Genomic DNA, 25,429 nt, shown 5'->3' with positions numbered 1-25,429 from the left:
ATTGACTCAGATAATTATTTTGTGCTTCATCTCTTTTATTGGGTATCAATATTTCATTCCTTTTTATTAGTTTTATTTTATTATATGGATATATAGTAATTTAGCTAGTCATCTTTTGATAAACACTTGGATTGTTAACAGTATCTTTGGAAGAGCAAGCTTCCAAATTTTAAAGTTCAACTTATTTTTACTTTATTTTAGGAATTTTGCATTTTGTTTTGTGTCTAAGTTGACAACTACAAGGTTATAAATACATTCTCTCACACTTTATTTTAGAAAGTTAATAGTTTTTGATTTTACATTTAATACTACAAGTCATTTTTATCTAAAACAAGATATGGATTCAGGTTATTATATTTTGCATGTGAATTTCCCATGTTTTCAGCACAGTTTGTTGAATAATATGTTTTCCTCACTTAAATTTCTTTGGATCTTTGTTGAAACACAATTTACAAATACAACATTGTACTGAGCAGTGTGAAGTTTTTCAATTTTGCTTTTATTCTCCAAAATTGTTTTGAATATTTTAGATACTTTGTCTTTTCACATAAATGTTATAACTAGTATGTTTATTTCTTTAAATTGTGCTGAATCAACAGACCAATTTGGGAACATTTAGCATTTTGAAAATATTGAGTTTTTCAAAACATGAGCATGGTATATAGGATTGTATATCTCTCCATATATTTAGGTCTTCATTGACTTCTCTCCTCACTGGTCTGTATTATTCAATGTACAGATATTACCCACATTAAAAAAAAAATTACACCAAAGTTACTCATGTGTTTTGGTGCTATTATAAATGGCAATATATTTTAAAATTTAATTCCCAATTCTTTATTGTTATCATTTAGAAATACAACTGATTTTTAAATATTGGCCTTTTATCCTATAACTTTGCTAAACTAAGTTATTAGTTCTTATTGTTAATAGACTTTTAAAGATTTTCTACTTAAACGATCATGTTAATTGGAATAAAGTCAGTCTTCTTCTTTTCTAATTTGAATGCTTTTTTATTTCTTTTAATTTGATGATTACAATAATTAAGACTTCCACTACAGTGTTGAATACAAGTCATGAGAGTGGACATCCTTGCCCTGTTTGGGATCCTAGCTCCAGAGAAACATTCAGTGTTTCACTATTAAGTATGTTAAATGTAGGATTTTCATAGATGCCCATTATCATGTTAAAGAAGTTTTCTTCTATTCTTTGTTTAATGAGAATTTTTGTGATGAATGAATATTGAATTTTGGTAAAAGTTTCTTCTCCATCTATTGACATTATCATATAGGTTTTCTTCCTTAGTCTTTTGTTAATAATATGGTGAATCACATTGAATTTTGAAAGCATTGCATTTCAGAGATAAACCTTCCTTGTTCATGAGATACTCTCTCACATATATTTCTAGATTTATTTATTGGCCTTGCTGTGCAGCTTGTGGGGTCTTAGTTCCACAACCAGGGATTGAACATGGGCCCTGACAGAGAATGCACTGAGTCCTAACCACTGAAACATCAGGGAATTCCTTACTTCTGGGTTTAATGTGCTAATATTATTTTGAGATTTTTGAGTCTGTATTCATGCGATATATTCTTCTGTTTTTCTGTTTTGTAATGCCTTTCCCCAGTTTTTGTATCAGAGTAAGACTGGCCTGAAAAAATAAATAATAAGATGTTAGAAAGTATTTAATTTAATTTTATGGAGATTATTCCAAGTTGTTGTATCTGTTAATAGTACATTTCTTTTTATTGCTAAGTAGCATTTCATGATATGGATGTGAAACAATTTGTTTGACCATTCACGCATTGAGTGGCATTTAGGTTTTTTCCAATTTTAGACTATTATAAATAAAGTCACTAAAACAAATTTTTAAAAAAGTGCCTACTCGTACTCTATTTTCTTGAAAATTTTGTCTAAATTTTGTATTATTTCTTCCTGAAAAGGTTGGTGGATTTTGTCCTTGAAGAAATATGCCATGCTTAATGATGAGAAACTTAAAGTTCTCCCACTAGGATTAGGTACAAGGCAAGCATGTCCTTTTCATCATTCCTTTCCAATATTGTACTAGAAGTTCTACCTAATGCAATAAAACAAGAAAAGGAGCAAAAAGGTATACTTACTGGAAAGGAAGACATAAACTGTATTTGTTCAAAAATATGATCATCTATGTAGAAAATTAGCAAGAATAGACCAAATAACTCTTTAAACCAAAGAGTAATTGTAGCATGGCTGCAGGATACAAGATTAATATACAAAAGTCATTTTTCTTATACACCAGAAATGAACAAGTAAAATTTGAAATAAAATTTAAATACCATTTATATCAGCACTTACCTAAATAAAATGCTTAAGTATAGATCTAATAAAATGTATACAAATTCTATATGAGGAAAACTGTAAAACTCTGATGAATGATATAGAAAATTACTAAATAAATGGAGAAATATTGCATATTCAGAGATAAGATTCAATACTGTCAAGATATCAGTTCTTCTCAATTTAAACTATAGATAATGCAATCCCAATAAAAAAATCTCAACAAGTTGTAGATACTGAAATTATTCTAAAGTTTATATGGAGAGGTAAAAAATCCACAATAGTCAAAAGAGTATTGAAGATTAAGAACAAAGTTGGAGGACTGACACTACCAGACTTCAAGGTTATCTATAATGCTAGTGATCAAGGGAGTTTGGTATTGACAAAATAATAAAACAGATCAATGGAATAGAATAGAAAGACTCAAAACATACCCCCATAAATATAATCAATTGATCTTTGACAAAGGAGAGAAGGCAATACAATGAAATAAAGATAGACTTTTCAACAAATGGTGCTGGAATCAATACACATGAAAAAAAAAAAAAAGAATCTAGACCGACCTTACACCCTTCACAAAAATGAACTCAAAATAGATCATAGACTTAAGTGAAAAATACAAAACTATAAAATTCCTATAAGATAACATAGGAGAAAACCTAAATGCTCTTGGGTGTGGTGATGCCTTTTTGTACATAACATCAAAGACAGAATCCATGAAAGAGATTATCGATAAGCTGAGCTTTATTACAATTAAAAACCTCTCTGTAAAAGACAGTGTCAAGAGAATGAGAAGACAAGCCACACCAAAGGGGAAATTATTTCCAAAAGACACATCTCATAAAAGACTGTTATTCAAATATGCAAAGAACTCTTAAAATTCAACAATAAGAAAACAATCAACCTTACTTTAAAAATGAGCCAAAGCTCTTAATAGACATTTAATCAAAAAAGATAGGTGGGAAATAAGCATATGAAAAGATGCTCAACATCATATCATCAGAGAAATACTTATTGAAAAACTTAATCACCACAATACACCTATTAGCATGGCAAAATCCAGAACAATAGTAACAGTGACTGCTATTGAAGATGTGTAGAAACAAAAACTCTCATTTCTCATGAATCGCTGGTGGGAATGCAAAATGATTTTGGAAGACAGATTTCTTACAAAACCTAGCACAGTTTTACTCTACAAGCTAGCAATTATGCTCCTTGGTACTTACCCAAAGGAACCGAAAACTTATGTCCCTAAATCCTGACTAATAATGCTTATAGTAGCTGTATTTATAACTGCCAAAACTCAAAAAAACCAAGATGCTCTTCAGTAGGTGAATGAATGTGATATATCCAGTTATACCAATGGAATATTATTCATCTCTTTAAAGAAAAGAGCTATGAAGTCATGAAAAGATGTAGAGAAACCTTGAATATAATTACTAAGTGTAATCTTTTTAAAGCATTCTTTATAAGCTTTATTATTTTCATTGTTCATTCCAATTTTTTCTATATCATAGTTTTAACATTTGGTTGTATTTATGCCCAATAGAAAATTACAGGGAATGTATGAGATTCAATATGCTCTCTACTGCAATTAAATCTTTTGCAACTAAATCTTTTGATACATTTTCTTTGGGTTACTTTATTTTCAGTGAAAATAAAGAGCCAATGTCCAGCCCTTCCTCATCCCTATCTACCTTTTCTGAAATAAGTTCTATCATACTCATACATGTTTTGTTCTTCTTTGAGTTGTTGTCATTCAGTGCTCAACTCTTTGTGACCCCATGGACTGCAGCACACCAGCCTTCCCTCTTCTTCACTATCTCCTGGAGTTTGATCAAATTCAGTCCTTCCTTTGAATAAATTTCCTCAATATTTTATGCTATATCTATACTCAACATTTTTTTTTTACCTACAACATCATGTTTAAGAGAAGAAGCCAATCTTAAAAGATTACCTACTTTGTGATTCCAACTATATGGAAGAGTCAAAACTATGGAGACAGTAAAAATATCAGTGGTTGCCTTGGGTGAGGAGTGGAGAGACAGAATAATAAGCAGAGTGCTGAGGATATTTAGGTATTCTTGCCCTGCAAATAAGTTGATCATTACCACTTTTCTAGATTCCATATATATGTATTAAGATGCAATATTTGTTTTTCTCTTTCTTACTGCACTCTGTATAATAGGCTCTGTAAGTTCATTCACCTCACTACAACTGACTCAAATTCATCCTTTTATGGCTGAGTAATATTCCATCATGTGTATGTATCACAACTTCTTTATCCATTCATCTGTCAATTGACATGTAGGATGCTTCCATGGTTTTCTCAGGGTGTATTCTCAGTAATGGGATTGCTGGGTCCTTAAATATTCCTAATTTTTAAGGAACCTCCATACTGTTCTCCATAGTGGCTGTATGAATTTACATTTCCACCAACAGTGCAAGAAGGTTCACTTTTCTCCACATCCCCTACAGCATTTATTGTTTCTAATTTTTTTCTGGATGATGGCTAGTCTGATCCATGTGAGGTGATACCTCATTATAGTTTTGATTTTCATCTCTGTAATAATGAGCGATGTTGAGCATTTTTTCATGTGTTACTTGACCATCTATACGTCTCCTTTGGAGAACCGTCTTCTGCCCATTTTTTGATTGGGATGTTTTTCTGATATTGAGCTGCATATGCTGCTTATATAATTTGGAGATTAATTATTTGTCAGTTGCTTCACTCGTAATTATTTTCTCCCATTCTGAGGTCGTCTTTTCATCTTGTTTATAGTTTCCTTTCCTGTGTAAAGCTTTTAAATTTAATTAGGTCACATTATTTTATTTTGTTTTTATTTCCACTACTCTAGGAGGTGGGTCAAAGACGATCTTGCTTCAATTTATGTCAAAGAGTTTTCTGCCTATGTTTTCCTTTAAGAGTTTTATAGTTTCTGGCCTTTAACTCAGTTTAAGTTTATCTCTGTGTATAGTGTTAAGAAGTGTTCTAATTTCCTTCTTTTACATGAAACTATTCAGATTTTCCATAATTACTTATTGAAGAAGCTGTCTTTCCTCCACAGTATATTCCTGCTTCCTTTGTCAGAGATAAGCTGCCCATACATATATGGGTTTATCTCTGGGCTTTCTGTCTTGCTCTATTTGTCTATATTTCTGCTTTGTGCCAGTACCATACTGTCTTGATTACTGTAGCTTTGTAGTATAGTCAGAAGACAAGGAGGTCGATTCTTTCAACTTCATTCTTCTTTCTCAAGATTGTTTGCATATTCAAGGTGTTTTGTGTTTCCATAAAAATCGTGAAAATTATGTTCTAGATCTTTGAAAATGCTGTTGGCAATTTGATGAGGATTGTATCAAATCTGCAAATTACTTTGGGCATTATAGTCATTTGCACAATATTGATTCTTCCAATCAAGAACATGATATATTTCTCTATCTGTTTGTGTTGTCCTTGATTTCTTTCGTCACTGTTTTATACCTTTTGCATACAGATATTTTGTCCCATTCAGTCAGGCAGTCAGTCAGTTCAGTTGATCAGTCATGTCTGACTTTGTGACCCCATGGACTGCAGCATGTCGGGCCTCCCTATCCATCATCAACTCCAAGAGTTTACCCAAACTCATGCCCACTGAGTCGGTGATGCCATCCAACCATCTCATCCTCTGTCATCTCCTTCTCCACTCGCCTTAAATATTTCCCAGCATCAGGGTCTTTTCCAATGAGTAGGATCTTTGCGTCAGGTGGCCAAAGCATCAGAGTTTCAGCTTCAGCATCAGTCCTTCAAATGAATATTCAGGACTAATTTCCTTTAGGATGGACTGGTTGGATCTCCTTGCTGTTCAAGGGATGCTCAAGAGTCTTCTCCAACACTACAGTTCAAAAACATTAATTCTTCAGTGCTCAGCTTTCTTTTTTTTTTTTTTTTTTTTATAAATTTATTTATTTTACTTGGGGGCTAATTACTTTACAATATTGTAATAGTTTTTGCCATACATTGACAAGAATCAGCCATGGGTTTACATGTGTTCCCCTTCCCGAACCCCCCACCCACCTCCCTCCCCCTCCCATCCCTCTGGATCATCCCACTGCCCTGGCCCCGAGCCCTTGTCACATGCATCGAACATGGAATGGTGCTCTGTTTCACATATGACAATACACATGTCTCAATGCCATTCTCCCAGAACGTCCCACCCTCACCTTCTCCCTCAGAGTCCATAAAATTGTTCCATGCATCTGTGTCTCTCATTCTGTCCCGCATATAGGGTTATCGTTACCATCTTTCAGATTCCATATATATGCATTAGTATACTGTATTGTTGTTTTTCTTTCTGGCTTACTTCACTCTGTATAATGGGCTCCAGTTTCATCCATCTCAGTAGAACCGGTTCAAATGTATTTTTTTTAATGGCTGAGTAATATTCCATTGTGTATATGTACCACAGCTTCCTTATCCATTCATCTGCTGATGGACATCTAGGTTGCTTCCATGTCCTGGCTATTGTAAACAGTGCTGCGATGAACATTGGGGTACACGCGTCTCTTTCAATTCTGGTTTCCTCGGTGTATATGCCCAGCAGTGGGATTGCTGGGTCATATGGCAGTTCTATTCCCAGTTTTTTAAGGAATCTCCACACTGTTCTCCATAGTGGCTGTACTAGTTTGCATTCCCACCAACAGTGTAAGAGGGTTCCCTTTTCTCCACACCCTCTCCAGCATTTATTGCTTGTAGACTTTTGGATAGCAGCCATTCTGACTGGTGTGAAATGATACCTCATTGTGGTTTTGATTTGCATTTCTCTAATAATGAGTGATGTTGAGCATCTTTTCATGTGTTTGTTAGCCATCTGTATGTCTTCTTTGGAGAAATGTCTGTTTAGTTCTTTGGCCCATTTTTTGATTGGGTCATTTATTTTTCGGGAATTCAGCTGCAGAAGTTGCTTGTATATTTTTGAGATTAATTGTTTGTCTGTTGCTTCATTTGCTATTATTTTCTCCCATTCTGAAGGCTGTCTTTTCACCTTGTTTATAGTTTCCTTTGTTGTGCAAAAGCTTTTAATTTTAATTAGGTCCCATTTGTTTATTTTTGCTTTTATTTCCAATATTCTGGGAGGTGGGCAGTGCTCAGCTTTCTTTATAGTTCAACTCCCACATCCATACATGACTACTGGAAAAAACACAGCTTTGACTAGACGGACCTTTGTTGGGAAAGTAAAGTCTCTGCTTTTTAATATCCTGTCTAGGTTTGTCATAACTTTTCTTCCAAGAGGCAAGCGTTTTTTTTTTGTTTTTTTTTTTTTGTTTTTTTTAATTTCATGGCTGCAATGATTTTGGAGCCTAAAAAAGTAAAGTCTTTCACTGTTTCCATTGTTTTCCCATCTATTTGCCATGAAGTGATGGCATCATCTTCATTTCCTGAAAGTTGAGTTTTAAGCCAACTTTTTCAATCTCCTCTTTCACTTTTATCAAGAAGCTCTTTAGTTCTTCTTCACTTTCCTCCATAGGGGTGGTATCGTCTGCATATCTGTGGTTACTGATATTTCATCAGGCAATCTTGATTCCAGCTTGCACTTCATCCAGTTCAGCATGTCTCATGATATACTCTGCATATAAGTTAGATAAGCAGGGTGACACTATACAGCCTCGACATACTCCTTTCCCGATTTGGACCCATACTGTTGTTCCATGTGCAGTTCTAACTGTTACTTCTTGACCTGCATATAGATTTCTCAAGAGGCAGGTCAGGTGGTCTAGTAATCCTATCTCTTGAAGAATTTTCCACAGTTTGTTGTGATCCACACAGTCAAAGGTTTTGGCACACTCAATAAAGCAGAAGTAGATGATTTTTTGGAACTCTCTGGCTTTTTCGATGGTCCAGCGGATGTTAGCAACTCAATCTCTGGTTCCTCTCTCTTTTCTAAAACCAGCTTGAACATCTGGAAGTTCATGGTTCACGTACTGTTGAAACCTGGCTTGGAGAATTGTGAGCATTACTTTGCTAGCTTGTGAGATGAGTGCACTTTTGAGGTAGTTTGAGCAATCTTTGGCATTGCTTTTCTTTGGAATTGGAATGAAAACTGACCTTTTCCAGTCCTGTGGCCACGGCTGAGTTTCCCAAATTTGCTGGCATATTGAGTGCAGCACTTTCACAGCATCATCTTTGAGGATTTTTAATAGCTCAACTGTAATTCCATCACCTCCACTAGATTTGTTCCTAATTATGCTTGTTAAGGCCCATTTTTGCAATCTAGGATGTCTGGCTCTAGGTGAGTAATCACACCATCGTGATTATCTGGGTCATGAAGATCTTTTCTGTATGGTTTTTCTGTGTATTCTTGAGACCTCTTCTTAATATCTTCTGCTTCTGTTAGGTCCATACCATTTCTGTCCTCTATTGTGCCCATTTTTGCATGAAATATTCCCTTGATATCTCTAATTTTCTTGAAGAGATCTCTAGTCTTTCCCATTCTATTGTTTTCCTCTATTTCTTTGCACTGATCACTGAGGAAGGCTTTCTTATCTCTTCTTGCTGTTCTTTTGAACTTTGCATTCAAATGGGTACATCTTTCTTTTTCTCCTTTTCTGTTCACTTCTCTTCTTTTCACAGCTATTTGTAAGACCTCCTCACAGAACCATTTTGCCTTTCTTCTTCTTGTGGATGGTCTTGATCACTGCCTTCTATACAATGTCATGGACCTCCGTCCATAGTTCTTCAGGCACTCTATCAGATCTAATCCTTTGAATCTATTTGTCACTTCCACTGTATAATCATAAGGAATTTGATTTAACTCATACCTGAATGATATAGTGGTTTTTCCTAGTTTCTTCTATTTACGTCTGAATTTGGCATAAGGAGTTCATGATCTGAGCTATACTCAGCTCCCGGTCTTGGTTTTGCTGACTGTATGGAGCTTCTACATCTTTGGCTGCAAAGAATATAAATAGTCTGATTTCGATATTGACCATCTGTTGATGCCCATATGTAAAATCTCCTCTTCTGTTGTTGGAAGAGGGTGTTTGCTATGACCAGTGAATTCTCTTGGCAAAACTCTATTAGCCTTTGCCCTGCTTCATTCTGTACTCCATTAGATAGGTTTATTCCTTAGCATTTTATTATTATTATTATTATTTTGCAGTGGTGAATGGCATTAATTTCTCTTTCTAATTTTTCATTATTACTGTATAGGAATGCAGAAGATTTCTGTGCATTAGTTTTGTATTTTGTGATTTTACTATATTCATTGATTAGTTCTCATAATTTTCTAATGGTATCTTTGTGATTTTATTTTTATAGTATGTCATCTGGAAACAGTGAGAGTTTTAGTTCTTCTTTTCCAATCTGGATTCATTTTATTTCTTTTTCTTCTCTGATATACTCTGTTATCTCTGGAAGATGCTGTTTTAGACATTCTATCTTCTGTTTCACCATCAGTTTTAAGTGGCCTCTCTTACCTGTGACAGCTAAACTCTGCCTTGTGTCTTTTATTTTTAATACAGGAGATAGCTATCGGTTTCTTTCTCAGCAAATGTGGATTTCTAATGGTCCTGAGTCCAAGATGATTTCTTGCACCTTTTTGCAGAGTAGGGGGTTTTGGATTATTTTTCCCTTTCATTGAGGAATGGAACTTCAAATGTGCCCTCAGGGATTTTTCTGCCTTTCCCCTCAATGACTTAAGGTTTATATTCTGTAACAACATAGAAATATAGGATCTAGTTGAAGCTTGTCTTTCTTGAAGCTGACACTGATCCCTTCACCCAGGCTTGTTCCAATAAGGTGAGTTCTCTCTCGTATCTCACTCTGGCTTTTATGTTTCTCATGAGGGCATCATAAGGTCCATGGAGAAAACAAGTGAGTACAAACTTTATTTTATGTACAGCTCTCAGAGTATCTATTCTGTCACATTAACCAAAACTAAGCTTTTAGTGATTAATTTAAAATTTTACCTTATTTTTTCTTCCCTGTTTTTTATGAAGGCCAGCCTCCATCTTCCTTCCATGTGTTGTACCTGGTAAACAAATGTGTGAAGCTTGTATTTCCTTGGAGATACCTTTCTTTCCTTAGGTTTAAGTCAGCTTTCTGAGGAATTAAAGAAAAGTTATGATTTTTAGTTCTTCTGTTTTAATTTGTGTTTCTATTAATTTGGGGATAATTCTGTTTCCAGCTTTCAATAATCATCCAAAACCAGAAATCCTAACTTCCATTTTTAAAAGATCCTTTTTAAAGGATCACTGTATTAAGACTACATTATAGGGCAGCAAAGTCAAAGTACAGAGTGTCATTAGAAATTTATTGCAGAAATATAGAAGAAATTATGCTGATATGGACAAAAATTGCTGTGATAGAGGCAATAATATTGGACAGATTATATATATAGATGGCAGAGTCAATAGGGTTTTCTCATTTATTCAGTAAGGGATGAGGTAAAAAGATGTGGTAAGGAATCTTTTTTTTTTTAATGGTTTTGAGTAACTAAAAAAAATAAAAAAATACAATTGGCACTTCTTGAAATAGGTAAATCTATGAAAAAAGTTGGTTTGGGGGAAATCTGGAGTGCTGGAGTGTTTTTTTGTTTGTTTTTGTTTTCAACAGGCATATTATGTATGTTTGAGTTGTCTACTAGATAGTCAACTAAGATATACCACTTTAATGATATTAGAAAGTTATATACAAAGAAGTATAAATATGGTGGTTATCAGAGTATATATAGTAATTAAATCTCTAAGACTTAATGATATCCTCAAAGGAGTATGTGGGCATCAAGAAGATAAGAGATTCAAGACTAATGACAAGGTATTTCAACATGAAGTCATTTAGGAAATGAGAAATTAGTAAGTGAAACAGAGCAGGACAGGCCCAAATGTAGAAGGAAAACCATATGAGTGAAAAGTTCCGGATTTTCAAAAAAATGTTTCAAGGAAAAGAATGGATTAATTATATCAAATTCTGCTTTCCTGTTGAGTAATGAGGACTGTGGATCGATCATTGTCCTTGAGTAGTCAATAGGAGGTGGAAACTTGCTCATAATTGGAGTATTTCACTTTTGATAAGAGTAGATGCACATCATACTTTGTGAAAGGAGGTTAAAACAGAAAATACATAATATAGTTGTTAGGAATAGGTGGCATCAGTAGAATCCATGCTGGGTGTGTTTGTGTGTAAGAATTAGAAAACACAATCATTAGCCAAGAGTAAAAACAGGGCATAGGGATTTGAAGGTGTGAGGTGAAAGAAGAAAGTGTGAAATAGACATCTAGATGAGTGAATAGATTAGGAAAATGTGGTCACAGTTTTACAAGTATATGAGGTTTTTATATGTGCTGTGAGTTAGTTAAATATCCTTAGGGAAAACTTTGACAAATGCAAACATGAGTTTAAGGATAAATTACTTTTCCTTTCCTACATGAAATGGTTTTATAGATAGTCAATATTTTAGCTCTTTCCATAAATAATAATTCTATTTTCTATCCCTTGAATCTGTTCTGAATTGTGACTTCTTTTTTTAACCATCACATATAAGGAATCCTTTCTATGTATTAAAACAGTGGAGCTCACATGGAGCAGTGATAAGCATATTCAGTTTTATACAACTGAAACTGTCAACCTATAGAATCATGAGAATAAATTCTAGTTAAGACACAGAAGCAGCAGAAGTAAAAAGAAACACCCCCACCCAAACTGTTCTTAAACATTGTAGTTCAAATGGCCCCTTCCAAGACAGTCTTGCAGAGTTTAGAAATTTGTTCTATTTGTTACCAAGTGACTCCTCATATGTTTCCAATGACCCCCTTGATCTGACTTTGGTGCCCGTGATATAAGCTTTTATATCAATCTCTACTCCCACTTTCACATCACTTAATTATAATGACCATTTATATATTTCTATCTCAAAATACTGGAAACATACTGAGGTAAAAGCAACAGTTTATCTTGTTGATTGTGAAAACTGTCACATGAATAGTGCCTGGTACATATCATATGTATAGTATTAGGTGAAACAAATGGAAGTTAATACACATTTTATCTGTTTTTCCTTTTTATTCTCTTTTTTGGAACATTTCAAAGAAAAATTTTAGAAGTTTGTGACCAAGTTATTCTGGTTTTCATGAGATATTCTCAGTTTCAGGGCTGAAAGTCCTATATCTACTGAAACCTTTCAGTTTTAGGCAAATTTAGACAGTTGGTCACACTATTAGTAATGGGCATCACAAATATAAGACTTCATAAGCAAGAATTAGTTAAAATACCAATGGTCTGTTTTGAAGAGGAGTTCTCTATCACTATAAGAATATGTGTGAATATTAATGAGTATAGTCCAATCCAGTGCACTATAAGAATATGTGCAAATATTAATGAGTATAGTCCAGTCCAGTGATTAAGATATTATGATTAGGCATCTGTATATCTATGAGGATGCCAATTCCTCAAAGTTTGGTTTGTGGTCTTGTATATTTATCTATAATGCTTAAGCCTGAGGCTGGAGATAGATGGGCCCCAGGCTGACCAGCTGGTGTTTGTACTCCATGATGAAAATGGGAGAGGCTGAGCCCTGCCTATATAAAAGATAAGACACTACATACTTCTAATTCTTGAAGTCAAGGAGACTTTCCCAACTATAAAGATCCTTGAAGGTCAAAAAGGAGAGGGCTCCATCCTAGAGTAAATAATGTCAGCCTACCCATAGGCCTCTTCACTGGAGTTCATCTTGGCTAAAAGATGCATGTGCACATATGGGAGGATCTTGAGATGTACTAGATACTCAGAACCAGTCAAAGCAAGATGACTGGCTAAAGAAAACCCTGAAGAAATACCCCATATAAGTCATATAAACTACCATGAAGGGGCTACTCTCTCTGAGCCCATATGTACTCTTTTTCCTCCTCATAAACTTTACTTGTTTCACTACTTCCCATTTTTGTAGGAATGCTTTTCTGCAAAGTTAGAAGGTCAAGGTCTTGTCACTGGCCACTGGTCTTGTAGCTAGGATTCAGCTATCTCACTGCCGGCCCCGTCTCAATCTCTGGCTGGGAAATGAAACCCTGCTTTAAGCCACTGCAGGAGAAGACCACTGGAGATATCAAGCCTAGGCCTACCTCAAATGTGCACAATGGATACCTTTAAAGATAGGACCTGAATTTATACTTTTTAATAAAGTGCATAGGTTAGTCTGATGCATACTACAGTTTGAAAATCAGACTTTAGCACTGGAATTATTATGTCAAGAAACAACAAATCACAACAATGCAATTGTTTTTGAGTAATTATTAATGCTAAGTCCTGAAGAAGAGCACTACATTTATAGTTTCAATGAGAATCTGAGATTTTATGGCATTAAATAATTCTTAATTTTATAAGCTTTATAATCTGGGAGTTCACCAAAGACAGAGTGGAGAAAAAAAAATTTCTATAAGGTATTTTGAAGAGGAGCTAAAACAACATAAATTCCAGAAATCTAGAACAGAATTTGCAACAATAGGAAATTAGAAACAATCAGAGGATACTATCAAAACATTTTGACACAGCCCACTTGGCAGCAAACCACATTAGTTCAGGGAGAACTGCAATTCAGAAACAAGAATAGAACTACCAAATGTGAGAAATAAATGACCATAGGAAGAACAAATGTATCATTAAATGGTCATCTTTCCACTTTTTGGAGACATTATTATGTTCTCTCTCTATCTTCTCTTTTCCAGGTGAAATATCCACTATAGTTTTTTTATTGTTCTTTATATTATTTGGATTTCAGACCTTGGTAGCAACTTCATGCTTTTTCATTTCTTGTTATATTAATTATAAACTGAATCTTTTTACTCACTGTTTACAAAATGATAGAAGTAATGTTACTAGCACACTTGTTTCATACTAATAGTTTGGATGCTTATGGACTTTATTTACTTCTTAAAAGTTTTATTAGAGTAAAGTTGATTTACAATGCTATGTTAGCTTCAGGTGTACAGCAAACTGTGTGTGTATATATATGTATCCACTCTTTTTAAGAGGATTTCCTGGTGGCTCAGAGGTAAAGAATATGTCTGCAATGCAGAATGTCTGGGTTCAATCCCGTGGTTGGGGAAGATCCCCTGGAGAAGAAAATGGCAATCCACTCTAGTATATTTGCCTGGAGAATTCCATGAACAGAAGCCTGGCGTACTACAGTCCATGGGGTCACAAAGAGTTGGACACGACTGTATGATTAACACTTTACAAAATTATTTTATTCCTCAGAAGTTTGAAGACATTACTCCATTGACTTGTAGAATCTATCAATAGCATTGCTGAGGAGAAATTTGCAGCCAATCTGATTCACATTTTTTGAGTTTTACTTTTGTTTATTTATTGTAAGCTGCATAAGCTTTTAGAATCTTATTTTTATTCTCAGTTTTATGAACTTTTGTTAGGACATTTTTAGGACTCTTTTCATGTATTCTGAACCGCAGGCTTCAGGTTCATTTAATTCAATAATTTTAGTCGCACTTCAGCTCTAGTATATATTCTTCTATTCTTTCTTCTATTGCTATCTGTTGGATCTCTTGGATTGATCAATGACTTAACTTCTTATAGTGTACATTTCTATGTCATGTGATTTTATTTCTGAGATAATTTCTCAATTTTTTTTTCCTTCTAACCCATAGGATACTGGCACAATGATATCCAGAGGAGTGAATAGTACTTAAATCAGGGTGGTGATGATATAAGTGGAATAGAATTGATAAATCTGACAAGTGACTTTGAAACTTAACTCACACTATAAATCAATACATTAAAAATTAAAGATGAACAAAAGCTTAAATGTAAAATTTGGATCCAAGAGTAGATAAAGTTAAAAAATGGGGAGTGGGAATGGGCAAATTATGCCATAACATAAAATATAAATATCTTCTTATATTTTTGTGAAGCATAAAAAGAAGAGCAATGCACTTGATCAAATTGACATTAAAGTGATCTTTAATTATACAACAACATAAAATTTTCTTAAACAGCAAACTATAAAGTAAAGGAAATACTTGCAGATTTTATGGCATATGATGGGTCAATATCCTTAATACAAATAGAGCTCTTAGAAATCAGCAAAAAAAATACAAATAAGACCCTGAAGAACAAAGAATGGAAACAAGTTTTTAAAAAAGAAATACAAGCAGCCAATAAAGTATAGTACAAGGATATTGTCACATTCATTTCTATGTCCCCAGTAACAAAAGCAAGGCTTCTATGCAAAAGGCACTTGATTAATATTTATTGAACAAGTAGATGGAAAATGTAATCACACCCTTAATTATATAAATGCAAGTGAAAATAAGAAGATAAGGTATATTTTATATATCAAATTTGCAAAGTATTTTTAAATAGTTCAATCTAGTGTTGGCAGGTTACAGAAACGTAACTACTTGAATACACAGCTACTGGTAATATAAAAATTACCAGCAATTTTTCTGGAAATTAATAAGGAAAGCCTTAAAGGATCTTTTAACCCAGAAATTCAATTAAGCGAATAATCAGAGATGTTCCAAATGATTTATCTGAAGTATGTTCAGTGCAACATATTTCATAATAAAACAATTTATAAATTACTTAAAAGATTTAGCAGAAGAATTTGGTTAAATTAATTATGGAAATCCTAAGGCTAGAATATATTTAGGAATTAAGGCTTCTATGATAAAAATATATAAGAATTTGTAGAAATGTTAAAGTAATAAATGAAAAAGTGGTGTGAATCCTCAGTGTAACAAACATTATTCTAAACTTTGTCTTTAAGAAAATGCTGAATCTTGTGTAGTGGATGGCTTTTGCTTTGTTGAACACCTTGATGGAAATGATCGTTAAACAGAGGCATTATGATAATGTTCTTGTAAAATGCCTTTCTGGTCTCCTTTTCTTTTATGCAAATACCCCCCAAATGCACATTCAGAACAGTTTAAAGAGCCATAGAATTAATGGTTTTTGAACTTCATCATGACCTTTATTTTGAACATTCTTGTCCTTTTCAGTCATGGCAGTGCTTAAAAAATCCAAACTAAAAAAAAAATTTTTTTCAATATTCTTTCTTTAGAATTATTGTCAAGAAATGTCTCAATTTTCCTGGCATAGTGGCAAGGGATACATTCCAAAAGGATGAGTTTACTAAAAGATAGTTTCCCTAATCTGGGGCAAATGAACTGTTTCTGCTCTCCTAAGCCTAATGGAACAAAAAAATAAATATTAAGAAAGCAGAACGTCTGAAGTACTGCTTCTCAAACTATCTGTAATTAGGAAATAGCTTTGTTTTGTTTGCAATCTCTTGTGCATAAGTACATTTATAAGATATTAAAAATGAATTATTAAAAATATTGACTTCTTGATCCTTTGACATAATCCTAGAAATATAAAATGAAATGTTACAAAATATTCAAATTAAATTATCAATAAGATAATAAATTAGGTTGGATAATAATAAATAATAAGTAATAAATAATAAGATAATAATTAGGTTGGATAATAATAAATTAGGTTGGGTAGATATTAAGCAATTCTGTCAGATGGTTATAATTTCTTTTTTTAAAAAATAAATTTATTTATTTTAGTTGGGGGCTAATTACTTTACAATATTGTAGTGGTTTTTTGCCATACATTGACATGAATCAGCCATGGGTTTACATGTGTTCCCCATCCTGAACCTCCCTCCCACCTCCCTCCCCATCCATCCCTCTGGGTCATCCCATTGCCCCAGCCCTGAGCATTTGTCCCATGCATTGAACCTGGAATGGTGTTCTGTTTCACATATGATAATATACAAGTTTCAATGCTATTCTCTCAGAACGTCCCTTCCTCACCTTCTCCCTCAGAGTCCATAAGACTGTTCTATGCATCTGTGTCTCTTATTCTGTCTCGCATATAGGGTTATCATTACCATCTTTCAAATTCCATATATATGCATTAGTATACTGTATTGGTGTTTTTCTTTCTGGTTTACTTCACTCTGTATAATGGGCTCCAGTTTCATCCATCTCAATAGAAATGATTCAAATGTATTCTTTTTAATAGCTGAGTAATATTCCATTGTGTATATGTACTACAGCTTCCTTATCCATTCGTCTGCTGATGGACATCTAGGTTGCTTCCATGTCCTGGCTATTGTAAACAGTGCTGCGATGAACATTGGGGTACACGCGTCTCTTTCAATTCTGGTTTCCTCGGTGTGTATGCCCAGCAGTGCAATTCCTGGGTCATATCGCAGTTCTGTTTCCAGTTTTTTGAGGAATCTCCACACTGTTCTCCATAGTGGCTGTACTAGTTTGCATTCCCACCAACAGTGTAAGAGGGTTCCCTTTTCTCCACACCCTCTCCAGCATTTATTGCTTGTAGTCTTTTGGATAGCAGCCATTCTGACTGGCATGAAATGGTACCTTTAACAAGTGGTGCTGGGAAAACTGGTCAACCACTTGTAAAAGAATGAAACTAGAACCCTTTCTAACACCATAAACAAAAATAAACTCAAAATGGATTAAAGATCTAAACGTAAGACCAGAAACTATAAAACTCCTAGAGAAAAACATAGGCAAAACACTCTCCGACATAAATCACAGCAGGATCCTCTGTGACCCACCTCCCAGAATATTGGAAATAAAAGCAAAAATAAACAAATGGGACCTAATTAAAATTAAAAGCTTTTGCACAGAAAGGAAACTATAAGCAAGGTGAAAAGACAGCCTTGAGAATGGGAGAAAATAATAGCAAACGAAGCAACGGAGAAACAATTAATCTCAAAAATATACAAGCGACTCCTGCAGCTGAATTCCAGAAAAATAAATGACCCAATGAAAAAATGGGCCAAAGAACTCAACAGACATTTCTCCAAAGAAGACATACAGATGGCTAACAAACATATGAAAAAATGCTCAACGTCACTCGTTACTAGAGAAATGCAAATCAAAACCACAATGATACTAATTTCTCATTTAAATGTTTTCTTCTCTGCCATCAGTATCTGTGTTTTTTTTGTCAGTTTTACTTTATTGAGATTTTCAATGGCTAAGCTGAAGATCTCTCTTGGTATACACCACATTGCACTTGAAAATACATGGGTAATATCAAATTTGTTTTGATATTGACTTCTAACATAATTCCACAGTGGTAAGAGAACAGACTCTATGATTGCAATACCTTTAGAACATGAAATTTTGAACCTTATTTTATGTCCTTGGATATACTTCAGTGTCTCCTTGTTTACAGTCTATGGGAATTTGAATTGAATTTATATCCTACTATTATGTGAAACTTTCATAAATCTTAATTATTTTGAATTGGTTCACATTGATTTTCAGGTATACTATATCCACCTACCTCTCTGCACATTCATTCTACTAATTTTTGAGAGGTTAATATTGAAACTCCAACTAAAATTTTTAAAACAAATTTGATGTATTTAAAATAATTGTAATGTATAGTGGAACTATATGTAACTTTGTTCTGTATTTTCCAAGTCTTCTGTCAATGTGTTATCATACTTTCATAACTAAAAAAAAGTAAAAATGAAAGAAAAAAGAAAATAAAAAATAAAAAAAAAATGTTTAGGGGACAACAATAAGGCTACCAACATTCAAATTATAGGGGGTCTCTGAAAGATAAGAGGATGGAAAATGTATTTGATAAAATTATGGTGAAAAACTCCCCAAACTTGAAGGAAGACAAATTCAAGCTACATAAAGCAAAAAGAATCCTGAAAAAGATGAACTGAAAGTCCCATACCAAGATATACTACAAGTAAAATGGCAAAAGTTAAAGGCACAGAAGTTTAAGATGACAAGAGAAACACTAAGAGCTATATACAAGGGAATCCCCATAAGGCTATCTGCTTTTTTTTTTCTTTTTTCTGTAGAAACTTTCTAGGCCAGAGCAGAGTGGCATGACTTATTTTAAGTGTTGAAAGAGGAAAACTTCCAATCTAATGAGCAAGATTGTCATTTAGAATGGAAGGAGGAGGAAAGAACTTCACAGACAAGCAAAAAGTAAGAGTTCATCAATACTAAAAGAGTTCATCAATACACTAAAATTGAAATGTTAGATGGTCTTCTCTAAGTGGGAAAGAAAAGGCTATGGAGACAAGTAATAACCTATAGAAAAGGAAGATCTCACTAGGAAAGACAAACAGATAGTAAAGGCTGAGGACCAACCACTTAAACAATCTAGTATGAAAGTTAAAAGACAAAAAACATGTAGAATCTTCTATAACTACAATAGTTAATAAAGAATAAGCATGAAGATGTAAAATATGGCATCAAAAATTAAAAAAAATGTGGGTGAGGGAGATAAATCTTTTAAAATGTGTTTGAATTTAAAGCTCTACATGCTTAAAACAAGTAGCAATAGTTAAAGTCCAACATATAAGAACCTCATGGTAACCACAAATCGGAAACCTACAATGGATACACAAAATTTAGAGGTAAAGGATAATAAGCATATAATTAAAGGAAATCATCAAACCAAAAGGCAAGAAAAATAACTAAGAAAATAATAGAGAACAACAAAAACAACCAGGAAACAAGTAATAAAGTGGCAGTAAGTACATACTTATCAATGATTACTTCAGTGTCAATGAACAATATACTTCAATCAAAATATAGTGTGATAGATTGGATTTAAAAATACCCAGCTATATGGTGTTCACAAGAGACTCATTTCAGAACTAAAGACACACAGACTAATAGTGAGAGAACAAAAAATGGAAACAACAAGAAGGCAAGGGTAGGAACACTTATACCAGATAAAAGATTTTAAAAGAAATTCTTTAACAGAAGAAAAAAAGGCATTACATGACTACAAATGGATCAATACAAGAAGAGGATATTACACTCATAAAAATATATGTACCTAAATACAAGAACACCTAAATATATAAGGCACATATTAATACATATAAAGGGAGAAATCCACACTAATGCAATAATAGTAGGGGACTTTAACAATCCACTCCCATCAATAACAGATCATCCAGACATGAATTCAATGAAGAAGGAGCGGTCTTAAATGAGCCAATAGAGTCATTGGACTTCCTATATATCTGTGGAACATTGCATGCAAAAACAGCAGAATACACATTCTTTTCAAGTGCACATGGAATATTCTTCAGGACAAATCACATAATAGATGGCAAAACAAATCTCAACAGATTTTAGAGAAAAGAAATTGTATCAAGCATTTTTTCCTGGACACAGCAGTATGAAATTAGCAATGAATTACAGGAAAAAAGAGAAAAGCACAAATATATGGAGACTAAACAACATGCTGAGAATAAAACCAACGAGTCACTGAAGAAATAAAAAAAAATCAGAAAATAGTATGAGACAAAAAAAGTGGAAACACACAAATTTCTAAAATCTATGGAATCAGCATAATCAATTCTAAGAGGGGAGTTTATAGTGATACAGGCCTACTTCAAGAAGCAAACAAGTAAAAAAAAAAATCAATCTAAACTACCATATGAAAGAATTGAGGGGTTGGGGGAGAGAAGCAAGCAAAGTCTAAAGTAAGCTGGAAAAAGAAAATAATAAAGATCAGCAAGGAAATGAATTAGAGACCAAAATATCAATAGGAAAAGATCAATGAAACCAAAGTGCAGTTATTTGAAAGGATAAATAAAATTGATAAACATTTAGCCATCAAGAACATCAAGAACAAAAGAAAGAAAACCCAAATAAACAAAATAAGAAATTAAAGAGGAGAAATAACTTATATACCACAGATATGAAAAAAATCATAAAAGAATACTATGAACTGTGAGATACAAAAAATTGGACAACCTAGAAGACAAGAAAATTTCTACAAATATATCATCTACTAAGACTGAATCAGAAGGAATAGGCAATCTAAATAAACAGATTACTAGTAGCAATATTGAATTTTAATTAAAAAAATCATAGCAGACCAAAACAAAACAAAACACAATCAGATGGATTTACAGAGAAATTCTATAAAAAGTATAAGAAGAGCTAATACCTAATCTTCTCAAACTATTCCAAAAAAATCACAGAGGAGAAAACACTCCCAAATTCATTCTACTACACCGTCATCACCCTGATACCAAAATCACACAAAAACACTACAACAGAAGAAAATAGCAGGACAGAATATCTGCTGAATATAGATGCAAAAATCTCTAACAAGATATAAGAATATTGAATTCAACAATGTATAAAATTAATCATATACCATGGTCATATGGGATTTATTTCAGGAATGCAAGTATAGTTCAATATTCAAAGATCAATCAGTGTGATATATTACATTAACAAAAGGAAGAAGGAAACAGTTTTCAACATCAGTTCAGTTCAGCTCAGTCGCTCAGTCATGTCCGACTCTTTGCGACCCCATGAATCGCAGCATGCCAGGCTTCCCTGTCCATCACCCACTCCCGGAATCCACCCAAACTCATGTCCATTGAGTCGGTGACGCCATCCAGCCATCTCATCCTCTGTCGTCCCCTTCTCCTCCTGCCCTCAATCCTTCCCAGCATTAGGGCCTTTTCCAATGAGTCAACTCTTCGCATGAGGTGGCCAAAATATTGGAGTTTCAGCTTCAACATCAGTCCTTCCAAAGAACACCCAAGATTGATCTCCTTTAGGATGGACAGGTTGGATCTCCTTGCAGTCCAAGGGAATCTCAAGAGTCTTCTCCAACACCACAGTTCAAAAGCATCAATTCTTCGGCACTCAACTTTCTTTATAGTCCTACTCTCACATCCATACATGACCACTGGAAAAACCATAACCTTGACTAGACAGACGGACCTTTGTTGGCAAAGTAATGTCTCTGCTTTTTAACATGCTATCTAGGTTGGTCATAACTTTCCTTCCAAGGAGTTTTCAACATATGGAATAATAAAGGCCACTCATGACAAATATGTAGCTATCATGATACTCAGCAATGAAAAGCTGAAAGCTTTGCTCTAAAATTAGGAAGAGGACATGGATGCCTACACTTGCCACTTCTATTTAACACCATATTGGATGTCCTAGTCACAGCAATTAGGTAAGAAAAGGTAATAAAACACTTCCAAATTGGAAGGGAATAAGTAAAACTATCACAATTTGCAGATGGCATGATACCATACACAGAAACTCTTAACGTTCCACCAAAAACGATTATAACAAATAAATTAATTCAGTAAAGTTGAAGAATATATTGTATACACCGACTATGAGGAGGAAAATGTCATTTAAAATTGTGTCAAGAAGGAAAAAAAAAGTGCCTAAAAATAAACTTAACTAAGGAGATGAATTTGGCAATAAGCAGTTCATGATCTGAGCCACAGTCTGCTCCTGGTCTTGTTTTTGCTGACTGTATAGAGCTTCTCCATCTTTGGCTGCAAAGAATATAAACAATCTGATTTCGGTGTTGACCATCTGGTGATGTCCACGTGTAGAGTCTTCTCTTGTGTTGTTGGAATAGGGTGTTTGCTATTACCAGTGCGTTCTCGTGGCAAAACTATATTAGCCTTTGCTGTGCTTCAGTCTGTACTCAAAGGCCAAACTTGCCTGTTATGCCAGGTGTTTCTTGACTTCCTACTTTTGCATTCCAGTCCCCTATAATGAAAAGGACATCTTTTTTGGGTGTTAGTTCTAGAAGGTCTTGGAGGTCTTCATAGAACCATTCAACTTCAGCTTCTTCGGCATTACTGGTCGGGGCATAGACTTCGATTACTGTGATATTGAATGGTTTGCCTTGGAAATGAATAGAGATCATCCTATCATTTTTGAGATTGCATCCAAGTACTGCATTTCAGACTCTTTTGTTGACCATGATGGCTACTCCATTTCTTCTAAGGGATTCTTGCCCACAGGAGTAGATATAATGGTCATCTGAGTTAAATTCACCCATTCCAGTCCATCTTAGGTCGCTGATTCCTAGAATGTAGACATTCACTCTTGCCATCTCCTGTTTGACAACTTCCAATTTGCCTTGATTCATGGACCTAACATTCCAGGTTCCTATGCAATATTGCTCTTTACAGCATCGGACTTTGCATCTATCACCAGTCACCTCCACAGCTGAGTATCATTTTTGCTTTGGCTCCATCCCATCATTCTTTCTGGAGTTATTTCTCCACTGATCTCCATTAGCATATTGGGCACCTACTGACCTGGGGAGTTCATCTTTCAGTGTCTATCTTTTTGCCTTTTCATACTGTTCATGGGGTTCTCAAGGTAAGAATACTGAAGTGGTTTGCCATGCCCTTCTCCAGTGGATCACATTCTGCCAGACCTCTCCACCATGACCCATCCGTCTTGGGTGGCACCACACGGCATGGCTTAGTTTCATTGAGATAGACAAGGCTGTGGTCCGTGTGATCAGATTGGCTAGTTTTCTGTAATTTTAGTTTCAGTGCATCTGCCCTCTGATGCCCTCTCACAATTGCACTCATCTCACATGCTTGTAAAGTAATACTCAAAATTCTCCAAGCCAGGCTTCAGGAATACGTGAACCATGAACTTGAAGCTGGTTTTAGAAAAGGCACAGGAACCAGAGATCAAATTGCCAATATCTGCTGGATCATTGAAAAAGCAAGAGAGTTCCAGAAAAACATCTATTTCTGCTTTATTGACTATGCCAAAGCCTTTGACTGTGTGGATCACAATAAACTGTGGAAAATTCTGAAAGAGATGGGAATACCAGACCATCTGACCTGTCTCTTGAGAAACCTGTATGCAGGTCAGGAAGCAACAGTTAGAACTGGACATGGAACGACAGACTGGTTCCAAATAGGAAAAGGAGTACGTCAAGGCTGTATGTTGTCACCCTGCTTATTTAACTTATATGCAGAGTACATCATGAGGAATGCTGGGCTGGAAGAAACACAAGCTGGAATCAAGATTTCCGGGAGAAATATCAATAACCTCAGATATGCGGATGACACCACCCTTATGGCAGAAAGTGAAGAAGAACTAAAGAGCCTCTTGATGAAGGTGAAAGAGGAGAGTGAAAAAGTTGGCTTAAAGCTCAACGTTCAGAAAACTAAGATCATGGCATCTGGTCCCATCACGTCATGGGAAATAGATGGGGAAACAGTAGAAACAGTGTCAGACTTTATTTTTTGGGGCTCCAGATTCACTGCTGATGGTGACTGCAGCCATGAAATTAAAAGACGCTTACTTCTTGGAAGGAAGGTTGTGGCCAACCTAGATAGCATATTTAAAAGCAGAGACATTACTTTGCCAACAAAAGTCCATCTAGTCAAGGCTATGGTTTTTCCAGTGGTCATGTATGGATGTGAGAGTTGGATGGTGAAGAAAGCTGAGCACCGAAGAATTGATGCTTTTGAACTGTGGTGTTGGAGAAGACTCTCGAGAGTCCCTTGGACTGCAAGGAGATCCAGTCAATCCATCCTAAAAGAGATCAATCCTGGGTGTTCATTGGAAGGTCTGATGTTGAAGCTGAAACTCCAATACTTTGGCCACCTCATGCGAAGAGTTGACTCATTGGAAAAGACCCTAATGCTGGGTAGGATTGGGGGCGGGAGGAGAAGGGGATGGCAGAGGATGAGATGGTTGGATGGCATCACCGACTCGATGGACATGGGTTTGGGTGGACTCCGGGAGTTGCTGATGGACAGGGAGGCCTGTCGTGCTGCAATTCATGGGGTTGCAAAGAGTCGGACACAACTGAGCGACTGAACTGAACTGAACTGTAGGAGATGAAACACTTATACTGTGAAAACTATGAAACACTTATACTGTGAAAACCATGAAACACTTATACGGTGAAAACTATTTAACACTGATGAAGAAATTTGAAAATAATATAAAAAATTCTAAGGATTTCTGTTATTCTTGGATTAGATGAATTAATATTGTTTAAATGTCCATATTACCCACAGAAATTGACAGACAGATTTAATGCAATCACTATCAAAATACTCAGGACATTTTTCACAGAAATAAAATCAATAATCCTAAAACTCATATAAAACCATGAAAGACTCCAAATTTTCAAATCATTCTTGAAAGAAAAAAGAAAAAACCTGGAGGTATCATGCTCCCAACTTCAGGCTATACTATGAAGCTGCAGTAATGAAACCAGCATGGTACTGTCACAAAAACAGACACATAGATCAATGGAACAGAATAGAATGCGCCAAAT

This window comes from Giraffa tippelskirchi, chromosome X, assembly GCF_054371585.1.
Source record: "Giraffa tippelskirchi isolate mGirTip1 chromosome X, T2T-mGirTip1v1.2.pri, whole genome shotgun sequence".
Classification (NCBI taxonomy): Eukaryota; Metazoa; Chordata; class Mammalia; order Artiodactyla; family Giraffidae; genus Giraffa; species Giraffa tippelskirchi.
The sequence above is the reverse complement of the archived record's forward strand: the minus strand, read 5'-3'. Positions refer to the sequence as shown.